General features: G+C 47.2%; 1 protein-coding gene and 1 pseudogene across 1 annotated transcript in view; both read left to right on the forward strand.

Annotated features, from left to right (window-relative positions):
- The window catches only part of LOC135035406 (zinc finger protein 260-like), a 137254-nt gene that overhangs the window by 97137 nt on the left and 19974 nt on the right, over positions 1-20143 (forward strand). The gene's annotated exons all lie outside the window — the stretch shown is intronic.
- Positions 931-1035, forward strand: LOC135035409 (U5 spliceosomal RNA; annotated as a pseudogene).

Genomic DNA, 20143 nt, shown 5'->3' on the forward strand with positions numbered 1-20143 from the left:
TCAGCAAGCCAGTGGTTTGATGACCTCTTTTACAATTGTGGAAGCGCGTCTTTACATGTTACATTTGCGAGGTTTCATGACTTCAACTCATACATGTCTCAGCTATTTACAGCTTAAAGTACAAAACTGCCTCTGTTGAACGGTTGGGCAGGTTGTCATTTAGTCTTTGCTGGTTTATAAACCAGGCAGTAGTACGCCAACACAGTCAGAGTTACTTATTCCCCTCTGTTTGAGCAAAACCAAACAGCTCCGTCGCAATATCAATCAGCAAGTCATTTACTACAGTTAGAAAATGGATTTTCTGCGGTTAGTATTTGCTTATTGGAGCCACAAAATTGCATAATTGCATTTGATCTTCACAATGCGTATTTACCCAGTCCGGTTTGTTCATCACAGGTTCTAGCGTTTGCAAATCGCCACAACCATTAACCATTTCATGTCTACCGTTGCTTATCGCTTCGGGTATTTACCAAAGTTATGTTGGGATGATAGCTCATCTCACATAAGGACTCTGTCTCAACAAAGTTCCTCTAACTTGCGCTACTAAGGCGCATCTAATTCCGTCTAAACGATGTCAATTCCTAGGTAAGATTATAAATACGGTAAATCAAAGACTTTTACCTACTACACCAGCAAGAACAAATGTACATCTAGTAATTAGTGCAAAACACGCACACTAGCGGTACATTGGTGTATTCACCTATTAAGAATGAAGATGTGTTTTCAATTTAGTTCGCCACCCTTCACTCGCGTTTCCCACAGAGGGACAAGGGTGCATATACTCTGGACGACAGTCGCAGAGGGTCAGGATTTGTAGTTAAAATCAGCGACAAAGGTTCTAAAACACGACAGATTGCTGTCGATAAATGTCCTAGAACTCCGTGCGTTTTACAATGCAATACATGATTCGCTTTCAGTCTGACCAGGGATATACTCTGGTTTCTCTTCAGAACGAATAAATCTTTCGCCTTTTACTAAAGATTTCCGTGGAGAGGAACAACCGTGAGTTTCATGTAAATTTTTTTTTTTTTTTCATGCCTGGCTCACGCTGGCCTTAAGCAGTCAAACAAGGCAACGGCAGTTGCATACACAACAACCAGTGAGAACCAAGAAGCCGCATGGCAATGCAGCAGGTAACTCAAATCCTCAATGGCTCAGAACGCCATTATGTGAAAATGTCAAGAGATCATTCCGTGAGTGGACATCTGTTAGACAGATGATCTCACCCGTCAGGATTTGGATCCTGAAAACTGGACATTAAATCCAGAGGTGTTTCATAGGTGAGTCCACAGAAGGGGGTTACCCTCAAGTATACATGATGGCATCTCGCCACAATTAGAAAAGCTCAGTATGTGTACAAAACAGATCACAAGGGCAGTGGCGGTGGAGTCTCTCACATTCATGTGGTCATTCAGCATCGTGTATCTGGTTCCACCATTTTCCGCTGCTCTCTCCGTTGCCAAAACGGATCATAAGACAGTTCGTCACAGTCATACTGGTGGTATCTCATGGGGTTCGGAGAAGTTTGCTTCTCGAATTTTCAAGGAATACTTGCACACGATCTTGGCCCGCTCATAATACGTCCAACCTGTTACATCAGGGAACGTTCGTTTACCCATAGTTACCTATGTACCTATTATCTATGTACCGCAGCTGCGGTTGACGGGGTGAGGGTTCAGACCGCCCTCTTAAGAAATAGAGCATTACAGTATCGGTTATACCAACCATGTTACGAAATAGTAAGTCGGTTATACCAACCATGTTACCAAATGATAAGCCGCTTAAGGCAGCTCATTATTACAAAATTTCGTGTGCTTACATAGGTTGTAAACCTCGGAAGTTTCCAACATCATCCTTCAAGTTACCCGTATTCTGTTAAACGGGGTGGGATGGAAAACTGCGTTGATCTGCACTAAGAGTGCAGGTATCTGTGTGGTAAACTTATTTTCAAAGACGTTTGCCTCTATTTGCGTCTGTACACATCTTTCTACAAGGTGTCATCAAAGTTCAGACTCTATTTATCCCACCTACAGCGCCAGGCGACTTGAGGTTGGGTTCAGATTTCTTACAGTTTTCATATTTTGAACCCTTTTAACAAATGGGAATTAAGTTTCTCACTTTGGAAAACATTTTTCTTCTAGCCTTGGCTTCGGCAAGGGTTTTGATTTCATATTTGGGTGCCTTGTATTCCAAGCCACCGTATTTCAGTTTTCTCATGACAAAGCAGATCTTCGGACGAATCACGCTTTCGTATTCTGCACATCAATATACCAATAGGGGTTCCTGTGTGGACAGCACATTCTAGAATTCTGAATGTGGTACACGCATTACGCGTTTATATATGTTCCGAACGTCTACAGTACGTGATATGAATACGTTGTTTGTTCTCTATGATACTGCCAACTGGGGTTAGCCAGTTTCTCAGCAGACATTATCCAGTTGGGTAATAATAATGACTACAAGTCAGGCTTACTTTAAGGCTAAGTTACAATCGCCTACGTCAGTAATAGCTCATCCCACAGGTTCTGTGGGAATGTCAGACCCAGTGGGTCGTGGAGCGTCTAAAACGCGGCTATATAGCCTTCATGTGCACCACGTTTGTGCACGTTTACACGTTATGAATGGTGGCGCCATCAGCATCTAGCTTTGGCCTGCCTACTGTTACAAGTATCAAACAGCTCTCCCGCCCACGAGGGAAGCTTTGGTACGTCCCAAGAGTACTCCAGTGACCCCTAGTGGATGATAAAGAAAATAGGATTTTGGTACTTACCAGGTAAATCCTTTTCTTTGAATCCATAGGGGGCACTGGACGCCCACCCAGAGCAGTGTTACCTGGGTTGTTTTAAGCTCAAGGGAGCTTAGTGAACACGTTTTACTTGATTGATATTAAGCTCAGAGGAGCTTAGGGTAACACATTTTCACCGATTGGTTCAAATTATAAAGTTCTATCGGTTAAGGTGGTATTAAGCTCAAAGGAGCTTATGGTAACACATTTTCACCGATTGGTTCAAGTTATAAAGTTCTATCGGTTAAGGTGTCAACTGTTTAGTTGACAATAAGGTTATAGGTCAACTTTGTTGTTGTCCGTTATGTTATAGGGATTCTCCATTGTCAACCTCTCTATATCCGGTTCGCTCAGTAAAAAACACTGACAAAGTACACTGAGGTACTCGGGGATATGGAGGGGGGGAGAGTCCTAAATTTGAATATTCAGTGCCTTTGTTCGGCTACGCCCGTCCATATCCCAAGAGTACTCCAGTGCCCCCTATGGATTCAAAGAAAAGGATTTACCTGGTAAGTACCAAAATCCTATTATCCCTTACATGTGAGTACAGGTGTTCCAGGCTGTGTGACTGCATTGTATCTATCCCTTACATGTGAGTGCAGGTGTTCCGGGCTGTGTGACTGTATTGTATCTATCCCTTACATGTGAGTACGGGTGTTCCGGGCTGTGTGACTGCATTGTATCTGTCTCTTACATGTGAGTGCAGGTGTTCCGGGCTGTGTGACTGCATTGTATCTATCCCTTACATGTGACTGCGGGTGTTCCGGGCTGTGTGACTGCATTGTATCTATCCCTTACATGTGAGTGCAGGTGTTCCGGGCTGTGTGACTGCATTGTATCTATCCCTTACATGTGACTGTGGGTGTTCCGGGCTGTGTGACTGCATTGTATCTGTCCCTTACATGTGAGTGCAGGTGTTCCGGGCTGTGTGACCGCATTGTATCTATCCCTTACATGTGACTGTGGGTGTTCCGGGCTGTGTGACTGCATTGTATCTATCCCTTACATGTGAGTGCAGGTGTTCCGGGCTGTGTGACTGCATTGTATCTGTCCCTTACAGGTGAGTGCAGGTGTTCTGGGCTGTGGGACTGCATTGTATCTATCCCTTACATGTGAGTGCAGGTGTTCCGGGCTGTGTGACTGCATTGTATCTGTCCCTTACATGTGAGTACAGGTGTTCCGGGCTGTGTGACTGCATTGTATCTATCCCTTACATGTGAGTGCAGGTGTTCCGGGCTGTGTGACTGCATTGTATCTGTCCTTACATGTGAGTGCAGGTGTTCCGGGCTGTGTGACTGCATTGTATCTGTCCCTTACATGTGAGTGCAGGTGTTCCGGGCTGTGTGACTGCATTGTATCTGTCCCTTACATGTGAGTGCAGGTGTTCCGGGCTGTGTGACTGCATTGTATCTATCCCTTACATGTGAGTGCAGGTGTTCCGGGCTGTGTGACTGCATTGTATCTGTCCCTTACATGTGAGTGCAGGTGTTCCGGGCTGTGTGACTGCATTGTATCTGTCCCTTACATGTGAGTGCAGGTGTTCCGGGCTGTGTGACTGCATTGTATCTATCCCTTACATGTGAGTGCAGGTGTTCCGGGCTGTGTGACTGCATTGTATCTATCTCTTACATGTGACTGTGGGTGTTCCGGGCTGTGTGACTGCATTGTATCTATCCCTTACATGTGAGTGCAGGTGTTCCGGGCTCTGTGACTGCAATATATCTGTCCCTTACATGTGAGTGCAGGTGTTCCGGGCTGTGTGACTGCATTGTATCTATCCCTTACATGTGAGTGCAGGTGTTCCGGGCTGTGTGACTGCATTGTATCTATCCCTTACATGTGAGGGCAGGTGTTCCGGGCTGTGTGACTGCATTGTATCTATCCCTTACATGTGAGTGCAGGTGTTCCGGGCTGTGTGACTGCATTGTATCTGTCCCTTACATGTGAGTGCGGGTGTTCCGGGCTGTGTGACTGCATTGTATCTATCCCTTACATGTTAGTACGGGTGTTCCGGGCTGTGTGACTGCATTGTATCTATCCCTTACATGTGAGTACGGGTGTTCCGGGCTGTGTGACTGCATTGTATCTATCCCTTACATGTGAGTACAGGTGTTCCGGGCTGTGTGACTGCATTGTATCTATCCCTTACATGTGAGTGCAGGTGTTCCGGGCTGTGTGACTGCATTGTATCTGTCCCTTACATGTGAGTGCAGGTGTTCTGGGCTGTGTGACTGCATTGTATCTATCCCTTACATGTGAGTGCAAGTGTTCCGGGCTGTGTGACTGCATTGTATCTATCCCTTACATGTGAGTGCAGGTGTTCCGGGCTGTGTGACTGCATTGTATCTGTCCCTTACATGTGAGTGCAGGTGTTCCGGGCTGTGTGACTGCATTGTATCTGTCCCTTACATGTTAGTACAGGTGTTCCGGGCTGTGTGACTGCATTGTATCTGTCTCTTACATGTGAGTGCAGGTGTTCCGGGCTGTGTGACTGCATTGTATCTATCCCTTACATGTGAGTACAGGTGTTCCGGGCTGTGTGACTGCATTGTATCTGTCCCTTACAGGTGAGTGCAGGTGTTCTGGGCTGTGTGACTGCATTGTATCTGTCCCTTACATGTGAGTGCAGGTGTTCCGGGCTGTGTGACTGCATTGTATCTATCCCTTACATGTGAGTGCAGGTGTTCCGGGCTGTGTGACTGCATTGTATCTATCCCTTACATGTGAGTGCAGGTGTTCCGGGCTGTGTGACTGCATTGTATCTGTCCCTTACATGTGAGTACAGGTGTTCCGGGCTGTGTGACTGCATTGTATCTGTCCCTTACATGTGAGTACAGTGTTCCGGGCTGTGTGACTGCATTGTATCTATCCCTTACATGTGAGTGCAGGTGTTCCGGGCTGTGTGACTGCATTGTATCTATACCTTACATGTGAGTGCAGGTGTTCCGGGCTGTGTGACTGCATTGTATCTATACCTTACATGTGAGTACAGGTGTTCCGGGCTGTGTGACTGCATTGTATCTGTCCCTTACAGGTGAGTGCAGGTGTTCTGGGCTGTGTGACTGCATTGTATCTATCCCTTACATGTGAGTGCAGGTGTTCCGGGCTGTGTGACTGCATTCTATCTATCCCTTACATGTGAGTGCAGGTGTTCCGGGCTGTGTGACTGCATTGTATCTGTCCCTTACATGTGAGTACAGGTGTTCCGGGCTGTGTGACTGCATTGTATCTATCCCTTACATGTGAGTGCAGGTGTTCCGGGCTGTGTGACTACATTGTATCTATCCCTTACATGTGAGTGCAGGTGTTCCGGCTGTGTGACTGCATTGTATCTGTCCTTACATGTGAGTGCAGGTGTTCCGGGCTGTGTGACTGCATTGTATCTGTCCCTTACACCTGCACTCACATGTAAGGGATAGATACAATGCAGTCACACAGCCCGGAACACCTGCACTCGCATGTAAGGGACAGATACAATGCAGTCACACAGCCCGGAACACCTGCACTCACATGTAAGGGACAGATACAATGCAGTCACACAGCCGGAACACCTGTACTCACATGTAAGGGACAGATAAAATGCAGTCACACAGCCTGAACACCTGCACTCACATGTAAGGGATAGATACAATGCAGTCACACAGCCCGGAACACCTGCACTCACATGTAAGGGACAGATACAATGCAGTCACACAGCCCGGAACACCTGCACTCACATGTAAGGGATAGATACAATGCAGTGAGTGCAGGTGTTCCGGGCTGTGTGACTGCATTGTATCTGTCCCTTACATGTGAGTGCAGGTGTTCCGGGCTGTGTGACTGCATTGTATCTATACCTTACATGTGAGTGCAGGTGTTCCGGGCTGTGTGACTGCATTGTATCTGTCCCTTACATGTGAGTGCAGGTGTTCCGGGCTGTGTGACTGCATTGTATCTGTCCCTTACATGTGAGTGCAGGTGTTCCGGGCTGTGTGACTGCATTGTATCTATCCCTTACATGTGAGTGCAGGTGTTCCGGGCTGTGTGACTGCATTGTATCTATCCCTTACATGTGAGTGCAGGTGTTCCGGGCTGTGTGACTGTATTGTATCTATCCCTTACATGTGAGTGCAGGTGTTCCGGGCTGTGTGACTGCATTGTATCTATCCCTTACATGTGAGTGCAGGTGTTCCGGGCTGTGTGACTGCATTGTATCTATCCCTTACATGTGAGTGCAGGTGTTCCGGGCTGTGTGACTGCATTGTATCTATCCCTTACATGTGAGTGCAGGTGTTCCGGGCTGTGTGACAGCATTGTATCTATCCCTTACATGTGAGTGCAGGTGTTCCGGGCTGTGTGACTGCATTGTATCTATCCCTTACATGTGAGTGCAGGTGTTCCGGGCTGTGTGACTGCATTGTATCTATCCCTTACATGTGAGTGCAGGTGTTCCGGGCTGTGTGACTGCATTGTATCTATCCCTTACATGTGAGTGCAGGTGTTCCGGGCTGTGTGACTGCATTGTATCTATCCCTTACATGTGAGTGCAGGTGTTCCGGGCTGTGTGACTGCATTGTATCTATCCCTTACATGTGAGTGCAGGTGTTCCGGGCTGTGTGACTGCATTGTATCTATCCCTTACATGTGAGTGCAGGTGTTCCGGGCTGTGTGACTGCATTGTATCTATCCCTTACATGTGAGTGCAGGTGTTCCGGGCTGTGTGACTGCATTGTATCTATCCCTTACATGTGAGTGCAGGTGTTCCGGGCTGTGTGACTGCATTGTATCTATCCCTTACATGTGAGTGCAGGTGTTCCGGGCTGTGTGACTGCATTGTATCTATCCCTTACATGTGAGTGCAGGTGTTCCGGGCTGTGTGACTGCATTGTATCTATCCCTTACATGTGAGTGCAGGTGTTCCGGGCTGTGTGACTGCATTGTATTTATCCCTTACATGTGAGTGCAGGTGTTCCGGGCTGTGTGACTGCATTGTATCTATCCCTTACATGTGAGTGCAGGTGTTCCGGGCTGTGTGACTGCATTGTATCTATCCCTTACATGTGAGTGCAGGTGTTCCGGGCTGTGTGACTGCATTGTATCTATCCCTTACATGTGAGTGCAGGTGTTCCGGGCTGTGTGACTGCATTGTATCTATCCCTTACATGTGAGTGCAGGTGTTCCGGGCTGTGTGACTGCATTGTATCTATCCCTTACATGTGAGTGCAGGTGTTCCGGGCTGTGTGACTGCATTGTATCTATCCCTTACATGTGAGTGCAGGTGTTCCGGGCTGTGTGACTGCATTGTATCTGTCTCTTACATGTGAGTGCAGGTGTTCCGGGCTGTGTGACTGCATTGTATCTATCCCTTACATGTGAGTGCAGGTGTTCCGGGCTGTGTGACTGCATTGTATCTATCCCTTACATGTGAGTGCAGGTGTTCCGGGCTGTGTGACTGCATTGTATTTATCCCTTACATGTGAGTGCAGGTGTTCCGGGCTGTGTGACTGCATTGTATCTATCCCTTACATGTGAGTGCAGGTGTTCCGGGCTGTGTGACTGCATTGTATCTATCCCTTACATGTGAGTGCAGGTGTTCCGGGCTGTGTGACTGCATTGTATCTATCCCTTACATGTGAGTACAGGAGTTCCGGGCTGTGTGACTGCATTGTATCTATCCCTTACATGTGAGTACAGGAGTTCCGGGCTGTGTGACTGCATTGTATCTATCCCTTACATGTGAGTACAGGAGTTCCGGGCTGTGTGACTGCATTGTATTTGTCCCTTACATGTGAGTACAGGTGTTCCGGGCAGTGTGACTGCATTGTATCTATCTCTTACATGTGAGTGCGGGTGTTCCGGGCTGTGTGACTGCAGGTGTTCCGGGCTGTGTGACTGCATTGTATCTATCCCTTACATGTGAGTACAGGTGTTCCGGGCTGTGTGACTGCATTGTATCTGTCCCTTACATGTGAGTGCAGGTGTTCCGGGCTGTGTGACTGCATTGTATCTATCCCTTACATGTGAGTGCAGGTGTTCCGGGCTGTGTGACTGCATTGTATCTGTCCCTTACATGTGAGTGCAGGTGTTCCGGGCTGTGTGACTGCATTGTATCTCTCCCTTACAAGTGAGTGCAGGTGTTCCGGGCTGTGTGACTGCATTGTATCTATCCCTTACATGTGAGTGCAGGTGTTCCGGGCTGTGTGACTGCATTGTATCTGTCCCTTACATGTGAGTGCAGGTGTTCCGGGCTGTGTGACTGCATTGTATCTGTCCCTTACATGTGAGTGCAGGTGTTCCGGGCTGTGTGACTGCATTGTATCTATTACTTACATGTGAGTGCAGGTGTTCCGGGCTGTGTGACTGCATTGTATCTATCCCTTACATGTGAGTGCAGGTGTTCCGGGCTGTGTGACTGCATTGTATCTGTCCCTTACATGTGAGTACAGGTGTTCCGGGCTGTGTGACTGCATTGTATCTATCCCTTACATGTGAGTACAGGTGTTCCGGGCTGTGGTTCCTCACAATGACTTTGTGGTTTGTGAAGACCGTCACATCTGCAGTTGCTAGAGCTGGACATTGTGTGTGCTTAGCTTCTGGTCTTCCAAAGTGTAAGAGAGAGGATAATGCACCTGTGCTGGTTCCATGTAAGGCCTGTGCGGCAGCATTATCTTCACAGGACCTTTTGCAGGACCATTTGTGTGTTACATGTTATGTGCCAAACCTACAACGGCTGCTCCATCCAGGAACCACCCTGGGGGGATCTATTGGTGCCTCCTGCTTTGCTGCCTAATGTGGGGTTTCTGCAGCAATTGCCCCATGCATTGCATTCCCCGGGGTATCCTCCATGGATGAACTTATTGACCTACTCAGACCACACGTCGGCCACCTCTCAGCAGTTGTTGCAGCAGACCGTCCTCAGATGAGTGTGGCACATAAGCGCTCTCTGTTATCCTTACAGTCTACACAGTGGTCAGACTCTGGAGTCCTCAGAGGAAGAGTTGGACACCTCTCTCTCTCTCTCTCTCTCTCTCTGTTATCCCTACAGTCTGTTTTTTTGCCATCAGCATCTAACCCGAAAGGCTGGGACGTCTTTCTTTTGGAATTTTCTGTTTCAAGGCAGAGTGAAAGGGCAGGATTTCCATGGCAGGTTGTATCCAGCAAGGCGCCTCTGTCGCAGACTACGCAAACCTGGACAGCCAGATGCCTGACCCTCAAGCAGAAGGATAAGCACTCCACCTGACGGCCTACTCCTGTGGGACCCCAGGGTGGCAGGCAGACTTCAGTAATTCACGGCCACCTAGCTCCAGTCAACTATAGACGCCTAGGTGCGAGAAGTGGCCTCACGGGTATCCCCTCTCATTTGTGAGACGGCCACCCCAGCAGTTTTTTTGCATGACTCCTCCATTGGATCAAGGCACAGCCATGGCGCTCCAAGGAGCTGTTAATTTTTTATTGAACGTAGGAGTTATTATCCCTGTTCCTCAAGAACAACAGAGGAAGGGTTTTCACTGCCCCCTTTTCCTGTTTCAGTAACCCAATGAGACCTATCGGCCTATCCTCAATCTGAAATCTCTTAAGTTTTTGCGGGTGCCCAGATTCTGTATTTAAACAATACGGTCTATTGCTCTGATGTCAGAGCCAGGGGACTTTATGGTATCCCTGGATAATCGGGATGCCTACGTACATGTTCCTATAGCACCTACTCATCAGAGATTCCTCCGCTTTGCTGTATTACCAGTTTCAGGCACTACCCTTTGGGCTGGCTACGGCTCCACGGGTATTTACCAAGCTGTTGGCGGTTATTGTTGCTCAAGGGATCAGTGTGCTCCCATATTTGGACGACTAGTTGCTCCTGGCACAATCTCAGGAAGTTTTGCACCGCTATCTTCAAATAACCATTGCCTTTCTACAGACACACGGGTGGCTGTTCAATTGGGAAAAGCCCTTCCTTGTCCCTTCACAACAGATGTTGCATCTAGGGGCTCTCCTGGATTTGTGGGAACAGAGGCTCTTCCTGCCAGTGGACAAAGTTACCAAACTGCAGTCAATGGTCCACAACTTACTGCACAATCTCCGGTTGTCCATACATTCCGCAATGCAGGTTCTGGGGTCCTTGGTCTCCACCTTCGATATGGTGGAGTATGCCCAGTTTCACTCCAGGCCCCTACAACATATGATCCTTTCCAGGTGGAACAGGCAGTATCGTTGGATCAGGGCTGAGAAGATGGTACTATCTCTGGAGATACATCTGTCTCTCACCTGGTGGCTAGAGATGTCACACTTGGACAAAGGATGTCCTTTTATGGATTCTGGATTGGTTGGTCCTCACATCTTTCCGGGTCGGTGGTCTCCAGACGAAAGTTGCTTGGCAATCAATGTCCTGGAACTTCGGGCAGTCTACAGAGCTTTCATTCAGGCTCAGGATCTCCTCCAAGACAGGCCTGTTCAGATTCAGTCCGACAATGCCACTGCAGTTGCCTATCTAAACCACCAAGGGGGCACTCACAGCCATCTGGCTATGGCAGTGGTGGAGCGCATGCTCCAGTGGTCCGAAAATCGCCTTCTGGCCATCTCAGCTGTGTTTCTGCCAGGAATCCTCAACTGGGGAGCAGATTCCTCAGTCGGCAGAATGTCCACAGCGGCGAATGGTCTCTGCACCCTGAAGTGTTCCAGAACCTGGTAAACAGATGGGGTCTGCCGGATGTAGACCTGATGGACTCGCGTCACAATCACAAGGTCCCAATCTATAGATCCAGGACCAAAGATCCTCAGGCAGCTTTCGTGGACATTTTAGCAGTACGGTGGACCTTCCTTCAGAGATACCTGTTTTCTCCAGTATCGCTGTTACCCAAATTTCTTCGCAAGTTTAAAGAGGAAGGAGGCCCCATTATACTGATTACTCTGTATGGCCCAGGCACCATGGTTCGCCGATCCCCAAAATCTATCCATAGACATGCCATTCCTACTGCCACAGCGAGCAGACGTGTTGTCTCGGGGTCCCTGTCTGCATCGGAACCTGGCTCCACTGTCTTTGACGGCTTTGCTCTTGAGTCATCAGTTTTTAGAGCGAAGGGGCTCTCGGATGCAGTGATATAGAAAATCTGTGTCTTCAACCCGCATCTATTACCAGATTTGGCACGCTGATTTTCAGTGGTGTGCGCCTAGGCACTATGACCCTCTTACCTTTTTAGGGTCTCCAGGGTACTGGCCTTTCTACAAGCAGGGTTAGACCTTGGTCTTTGCCTAGCATTCCTGAAAGTACACGTTTCTGCACGAACAGTGTGGTTTCAATGACAGATCGCTCCACTACAAGATTGGCATACCTTTTTTCAAGGAATACTCCATATCCAGCCTCACTTTGTACATCCAGTGGCTCCTGGGATATATCCCTAGTCCTGCAAGCTCTTAAGACTTCCCCATTTGAGCCTTTAGAGTCAGTGGATCTTAAGTGGCTGGCTGTACAGGTGTTATTTCTCCTGGCTATTACCTCTGCGAGAAGGGTGTCTGATTTAGGAGTGCTTTCCTGTCCTCCTTCGTTTCTGACCTTCCATCAAGATAGGGCAGTTCTCCGGACCAAGGTGGGACACCTTCCTAAGGTGGTGTCCAAGTTTCATCTAAATACAGAGATAGTGGTACCAGCCTTTTAGTCCTGTTATTGGTGAGGCCTTATTGGATGAGGTTCGTGCACTAAGGATTTATGTGGAAAGTACCAGAGTGATCAGGAAAACGGATTCTCTATCTGTCCTGTATGGATTCTATAAGCAAGGCTGGCCAGCTAGTAAACAAACGCTGTCCAGGTGGCTTTGCATGACTATTGCAGAGGCTTACATTCGAGCTGATCTTCCTGTTCCGGTCTCTGCTCATTCGATACGTTCAGCAGTTCCCTCATGGTGGCTCTCTGAGGTGCTACTGCTGAACAACTCTGCAAGGCAGCTGCGTTGTCTTCTATTAACACGTTCCTGAGGTTTTTATGCCTTTTGATACCTTTACCTCTCGGGAAGCTTCCTTAGGACGTTGGATTCTCCTGTCTACTCAGGAGCGTCCCCACCCTTAGGGGAAACTGCTTTAGGACATCCCCTATGTAAGGACTGTGGATCACTATGGATCCTGATGAAGAAATCAAGAGTTAGACTTATCATGGTGAACTCTTTTTCTTTAAGGTCCATAGGATCCAGAGGGCGCCCACCAAGACACACCTGTCTTGGGGAAACACTTTTCTCTTACGTCCTAGAGGATGCTGGGGTCCACATTAGTACCATGGGGGTATAGATGGGTCCACTAGGAGCCATGGGCATTTTAAGAAATTAATAGTGTGGGCTGGCTCCTCCCTCTATGCCCCTCCTACCGGACTCAGTTTAGAAAATGTGCCTGGAGGAGCCGGTCACGCTTTGGAGAGCTCCTGAAGAGTTTTCCATTTTTTTAATTTAATGTTTGTTATTCTCAGTCAGGTCTGTTTAGGCAGCAGACTGACTACTTCGTGGCACTTAGGGGGGAGAACGGCCCAACTTCCTAGAGAGTTAATGGTCCCGTTTCTCAGCTGACAGGACACTGAGCTCCTGAGGGAGCCATTCGCAAGCCACACCACGGCACAGCGTACCCTCCCGCAGCACACCGCCACCCCCTAACAGAGCCTGAAGACAGAAGAGTGGTGAGTACAGCGCAGGCGTCCCGGTTAGTGGGTCGCCGGTAGGAATGGCGGCACAAGGGTAGGAGCGCAGCTCTTCATGCAGGCTGTGCTCCAGGGAGGCTCAGAAGGACGCACGCTGCAGTGGGTCCCACTGAGAGGGCCGCACTGAGACTCCTATAATATCCACACTGGCCACACTGTGCTAACAGGGATTTTAATCCCTTGGTTAGACATTTAGTTCCTTAGGCCAGTATAAAAAATGCGGGAAGCTGTCGCCATTACAGGGGGCAGGGCTTCACTCAGAGCGGATCCTACAGCTCTCCAGCACCATTTTCCCTCTGCAGCTCATACAGGAAGCATTCACAGGGAAGCGCTGCTCCTCCACAAGGACTCCAGGTCTCCTCAGCGGTACCAGGGAGTCTGAGTGAAAGGGGGGGGGGGGGGGTGTAAATTTATAAAACTCTACGAAAGTGCTTGTTATTGCGACACAGCTCAGTTTAACTTTGCTAAAGGGGCGCTGTGTGGCTGGCTCTGATTTCTGAGGACCCTGCCTACATATACTGTGTTTCACCTGGTGTGTGTGTTTGTGTGTGTGTGTGTGTGTGTGTGTGTGTGTGTCCCTTTCACAATCATGTCCAGGTACTGTATCTCTTGTACTGCAGAATGTCTCTAATCCCCTGGGGACTCACTACCCTGCACCCAAGATAGTGCTCCCTCTCAAGCTAGTGGGGCTGAACCCCCGTGGTTGGCTTCCGTGAAAGGGATGATTTCTAATATTTGCACTAGGCTAACTCATAATGAAAGGGAGACACAATTCTTAAGGCAGTCTATGGATGACCTGATCAACAAAGATTCAGCTCCCATACCTGTGTCTCAATCCCTCGCCATTTGCCCACAAAAGCGTACTCTGGCCCAAGTCATGCAGGGTGACACTGATCCTGATCCGGATGATATGGATGCCAGTGGGGGGGGGGGCTAGCTGTCCTGGCACAGGGTATCCAGGCCCTCATAGAGAACTGTCTTACATATTCCTGTCAGGGCAGAGGAAGTAATTGAGGAATCTTACTTTAATACAAAAAAGAAATCCTCAGCTACTTTTCCGGCTTCAAAGGAGTTAAATGTCCTCTTTGAAGAAGCTTGGGTGAACCCTGACCAAAAATGTCAGATCCCAAAAAGGTTAATTTCTTCCTTCCCCTTTACTTTGGAGGATAGAAAAAAATGGGAAAACCCGCCAATAGTGGACGCATCTGTGTCCAGGTTGTTGTGAAAGATAGTCTTACTGGTTCCTGGGGCGGTGTCCTTAAAGGATGCGGCTGACTGTAAGAGTGAGACCACTCTCAAATCTATATACTTGTCGGCTGGGGTAGCCCAGAGACCCAATATTGCTTGTGCATGGATCACTAGGGCAATTGCAAGATGGTCTGATAATCTAACCAGGGATGACATTAACTCCTACAGCACATCCAAGATGCTGCTAACTTTATGGTGGAGGCCATAAAAGAAATTGGTTTACTCAACGCATGCACCACTGCCATGGTAGTGTCAGCACGCAGGGGCTTGTGGCTACGCTAGTGGACTGCGGATGCAGATTCCAGAAAAGGCGCGGAGAGCCTACCATTCACGGGCGCGGCTCTGTTTGGAGATGAACTAGATACTTGGATATCTAAGGTCACTGCGTGTAAGTTTACATACCTTCCTTCTGCAGCGACCCTCTGCTCTGACTTTGCAGTCCTTTCGGACAGCTAAATTTAAAAACAAGTCCAAGGATTCTTCTACAGCCTTCAGAGGCGGTAAAGGTAAACCCAGAATAGCCGTAGCTGCAGGTTCTCAGGAACAGACCTCTGGTTCTGCTTCCTCAAAGCCTTCAGCATCACAGTGGACCACACTGCCTAGAAGACAGGCAGGTGGGAGCCCGGATACGTTATTTCATTCACATCTGGGCAACGTCATGCCTAGATACCTAGGTGAATTATCTTATCGCACAGGGATAAAGACTGGAATTTCAAGAACTCCCACCTCCCAGATTCTTCAAATCCGGTTTACCAGATTCTCCAGAAGCAACCTTGACCTTACAGGCAGCAATTCAACAACTGGTACAGGCTCAGGCCATTGTTCCAGTTCCACCTCACCTACAAAATAAGGGTTATGATTCCAAACTGTTTGTAGTGCCAAAACCGGACGGTTTGGTATGACCTATTTTAAACCTCAAGTCTCTGAACCCATATTTAAAGGTGTTTAAATTGAAGATGGAGTCTCTAAGAGCGGTGATCTCAGGTCTGGAGGATGGGGATTTCCGGATGTCTCTGGACATCAAGGATGCGTACCTTCATGTCCCGACTTGGCCGCCTCATCAGGCTTATCTCAGGTTTGCGTTACAGGAATGCCACTACCAGTTCCAGGCACTGCCATTTGGACTCTCCACGGCGCCACGGGTGTTAACCAAGGTAATAGCAGAGTTGATGTTGCTCCTCCGCTTGCGGGGAGTGAACATAATACCGTACCTTGATGACCTACTAATCAAAGCACCGTCCAGGGAGAAGTTGTTACACAGCATTGCCCTCTCAACGATGTTACTCCAGGATCACGGGTGGATTCTAAGCCTGCCTAAATCTCACCTGGAACCAACACGGAGGCTTTCGTTCCTGGGTATGATACTGGATACGGAGGCGCGGAGTGTATTCCTCCCAATGGAAAAGGCATTGGTGATCCAGTTGGTACGGGACGTTCTAAAGCCGACCCGAATTTTGGTGCACCTGTGCATTCGCCTCTTGGGGAAAATGGTGGCCTCTTACTGATCTCTGCAATATGGAATGTTTCATGCAAGGCCCTTCCAGCTGGATCTGTTGGACAAATGGTCCGGATCGCATCTCCACATGCACCAGACTTCTCACCTAACCGAAGGCCGAAGGTTCGGGATTCAAAATTGGGTTCTGCTACCCACAGACGCAAGCCTCAGTTGGGGAGCAGTCACCCAAGGGGAACAGTTCCAAGGAAAATGGTCAAGTCAAGAATCTATTCTTCCGATCAACATTCTGGAACTCAGAGCCATATACAACGCCCTTCTACAGGCATCCCATCTTCTTCAAGATCAGGCCATACAAGTTCAGTCGGACAATGTGACGGCAGTAGCGTACATAACCCGACAAGGCGGAACGAAAAGCAGAGCTGCAATTTTGGAGGTAAAAAGGATTCTCTCTGGGCATAAAGACATGCAGTGGCGTTGTTGGCAATCTTCATTACGGGAGTGGACAACTGGGAAGCGAACTCCCTCGGCAGACACACGTCCATCCAGGAGAGTGGGACCTTCACCCGCAGGTGTTTGAGTCCCTGGCACGTCGGGACTTCCCCAAATCGACATGAGGGCCTCTCGTCTCAACAAGAAGCTCAAGCCATATTGTTTCAGGTTGAGAGACCCGCAAGCAGTGGAGGCGGACTCTCTGGTGACTCTGTGGGTCTACCAGATGGTCTACGTGTTTTCACCACTTCCGTTAATCCCAAGGATTCTCAAAAGAATAAAAAGGGAAAAGGTTCAAGCATTTCTCATTGCTCTGGACTGGCAAAGAAGGGCCTGATACGCGGATCTACTGGAGTTGCTCCTGGAGGACCTGTGGCCTCTTCCTCTTCGAGAGGATCTTCTGCAACAGGGGCCGTTCGTCTATCAAGACTTACCGCGGCTAAATTTGACAGCATGGAGGTTGAGCGTCAAATTCTAGCCCAGAAAGGGATTCTGGATAAGGTTATTCCAATCTTGATCCAAGTGTATTTGGAAGAAATAAGGCTCTTGGTGTGAGAACAGGAAAATTCCTGCGACGGAATTTAAGCTGGGACAGTTTCTCCTTTTTCTGCAGGCAGGAGTGGATGTGGGCCTCCGTTTGGGCTCCTTGAAAGTCCAGATTTCGGCCTTGTCCATTTTCCTCCAGAAGCAATTGGTGTCTCTTCCTGAGGTTCATACTTTTTTGAAGGGTGTTCTGCACATCCAACTGCCCTTTGGGCATCCTATGGCACCATGGGATCTCAACGTGGTGTTTGCAGTTCTTCCAATCGGATTGGTTTGAGCATTTACAGGCAGTGGACGTAAAGTTTCTTATGTGGCAGACAGTTACACTGTTGGCCCTGGCTTCAGCCAGGCGCGTGTCGGAACTGGGGGGCATTGTCTCACAAGATATAACAAACAAATACTCAAAAATGGGCGCTAGGTGTAGTTTCATATGATGAACAAAATATACTTAAAGTCCTTAGTGAATGAAAAGTCCAACTTCAACAAAGGCCTCCTGTAGAGATGTGTATGTCTTTCTGATTCACAGGTACCTCACGGTGATATGTAATGGAAAAACAAAGTGGAAAAACATAGTGTAATATGCCTTTATACATGGTAAAACACATAAGATACAGCAATTCATCACATGTAATAGTAAATATGCCATCTATGCCATACAATGTACTTGTAACAAGTTGTACATAGGCAAAACCAGTAGGAGTTTGAAAGTTCGTTGGTCGGAACACCTCCGTAATATACGGAAGGGTTTGATCACTCACCCTTTCTCACTTCATTTTAAAGAAGTACATAATTGTTCTACAGACCACATTATGTCATTTTGGGCTATAGAATTAATTAAGGACCAATGGAGAAATAACAATAAAGAGATCAGATTGGCTAAGAGTGAAATGAGATGGATCTATAATTTAGGATCACTTGTACCTAATGGTCTTAATCATGAATTTGAGTTAAGATGGTTTTTATAATTGTTTTGTGTGATGCACAACTATAGTCCCAGATCACAGCATCCATTAGACAAAATATTTTTATTTTATTTGATACATTTGAATTTAGTTTTACTATATCATTTATGCTGGCATCATATCCCATACCCTGCACATAAAGGTATATGTGTGGAGGGTAAATAAGCGTCAGTATAATTGCAGTTACCACAACACATTTGTCTGTGTCTATGTAAAGGTATTAGCTCATCACGGGTTACTATGGAGACGACAACGGGAAGTGACGTTCCGCCAAGACGGGCGGAAGTGATTTCTCTGTTTTTGCCCATTATGTTTGTTGTAAACATATATCTTAATTCCTCCATTTGTATAATGTACATTTTAATAATGGGGTATATAAATAAACCCAGGCTTCTCGTGGCCTTCATGAGACGGCACGGATTGTCATGTTAATAATAACAGGAAGTGACGTTCGGCCGAGACGGGCGGAAGTGATTCCCTCGTCTTATGCCCATTGTTGTTAACTTATATCTTAATTCCTCCATTTATATTATGTACATATTTATAATGGAATATGGTAATCAACACATGCTTCTCGTGGCCGTCATGAGACGGCACGGGTTGTCACGGCAATGATAACAGGAAGTGACGTTACGTTTGGTGGGACGGAAGGGAGCTTAGCGTCCGTAATTTGGGTAACCACGGCAACTAATACCTAGTGCATTGTGGTACCTCGTGTCAGCTCGTCACCATAGCAATACAGCTGATACAGATATACATCTGATCAGCTAATTTCCGGTCATTTCATTTAAATAGCTGTAAATTTTAGACACTCTTGTTCCTTGAAGAAGCCCCATTGAAGGGGAGAAACGCGTTGGAGAAGGGTGTTCACAGGCAGTATCACACACTTATGTGGGAGTGTAGTTGTGCATCACATCTGGCTTGTTTTGCCGTTTTCGGCCGGCGGCTAAGCATTGGTACACTGTACTTTCTGCCCCTGGCATATTATGTGTGGTCTCCTGTCAATCCTGTGTTTTTAAATTTGTTTTAATAAAAAATATCATTTTATTATAACTTCCTTGGTTCGTGATTGGAGCTGAACATTTTAAAGAAACCGAGATAGGAGGATCCTTACGACTATCTGAGTGAGTAATGGTACGCCATTTATGCCATTGAACATAAATTACAGATGTATAAAGATACCGTTATATGTGGAGTCATACTCTTTTCCTTGTGAGTGGGGTACGCTACCCTTGAATATCAAGCCATTTTTGTCTGACAGACTTTGCGGTGTATAAAGGCATATTACACTATGTTTTTCCACTTTGTTTTTCCATTACATATCACCGTGAGGTACCTGTGAATCAGAAAGACATACACATCTCTACAGGAGGCCTTTGTTGAAGTTGGACTTTTCATTCACTAAGGACTTTAAGTATATTTTGTTCATCATATGAAACTACACCTAGCGCCCATTTTTGAGTATTTGTTTGTTATATCCTAGGTTTAAAGGGTTTGGTGGCCCCTTTTTTCCCTCAAACGGCTGCTATAGTGTGTTTGCGCCTTGGGTATCTGGTCTTATATTGTTTGGTTCATTTATTTTCACTGTGTACCAGTCACCTAGGCAGCAGACATGTTTCATCATAGGACCAAACGTAATGGTTTGGTGGATACTATATTTGATGGGAATTGTGTCATTGATGTGGAAGATGAGACCCTTGAGAGTATTATGGGCAAGTTAGAAAAGATACTTCTCAAGGAGAACCGTATATGGTGGGAAATTGTGACACTTGAGAGGTATCATATGCTTAAACTTATTCCCAAGGGTCTACAGATCCAAAAACAGGCTTCTTTCACTGACATGAATGATTATTTTTCTTCTAAATGGAGGGGCATTCTAGAAACATGTTCCTTCTCATTGATGGAACTTATAGTTCAGGAACGACGCAAGGAGCTTGATTCCTTGGATTCTCAGATTAAGTCATTAGAACCACTTCTGACGCCGTTCAAAAATATGGAGGAATATAAAGATA

The sequence above is a fragment of the Pseudophryne corroboree genome, unplaced genomic scaffold, assembly GCF_028390025.1.
Source record: "Pseudophryne corroboree isolate aPseCor3 unplaced genomic scaffold, aPseCor3.hap2 scaffold_603, whole genome shotgun sequence".
Lineage (NCBI taxonomy): Eukaryota > Metazoa > Chordata > Amphibia > Anura > Myobatrachidae > Pseudophryne > Pseudophryne corroboree.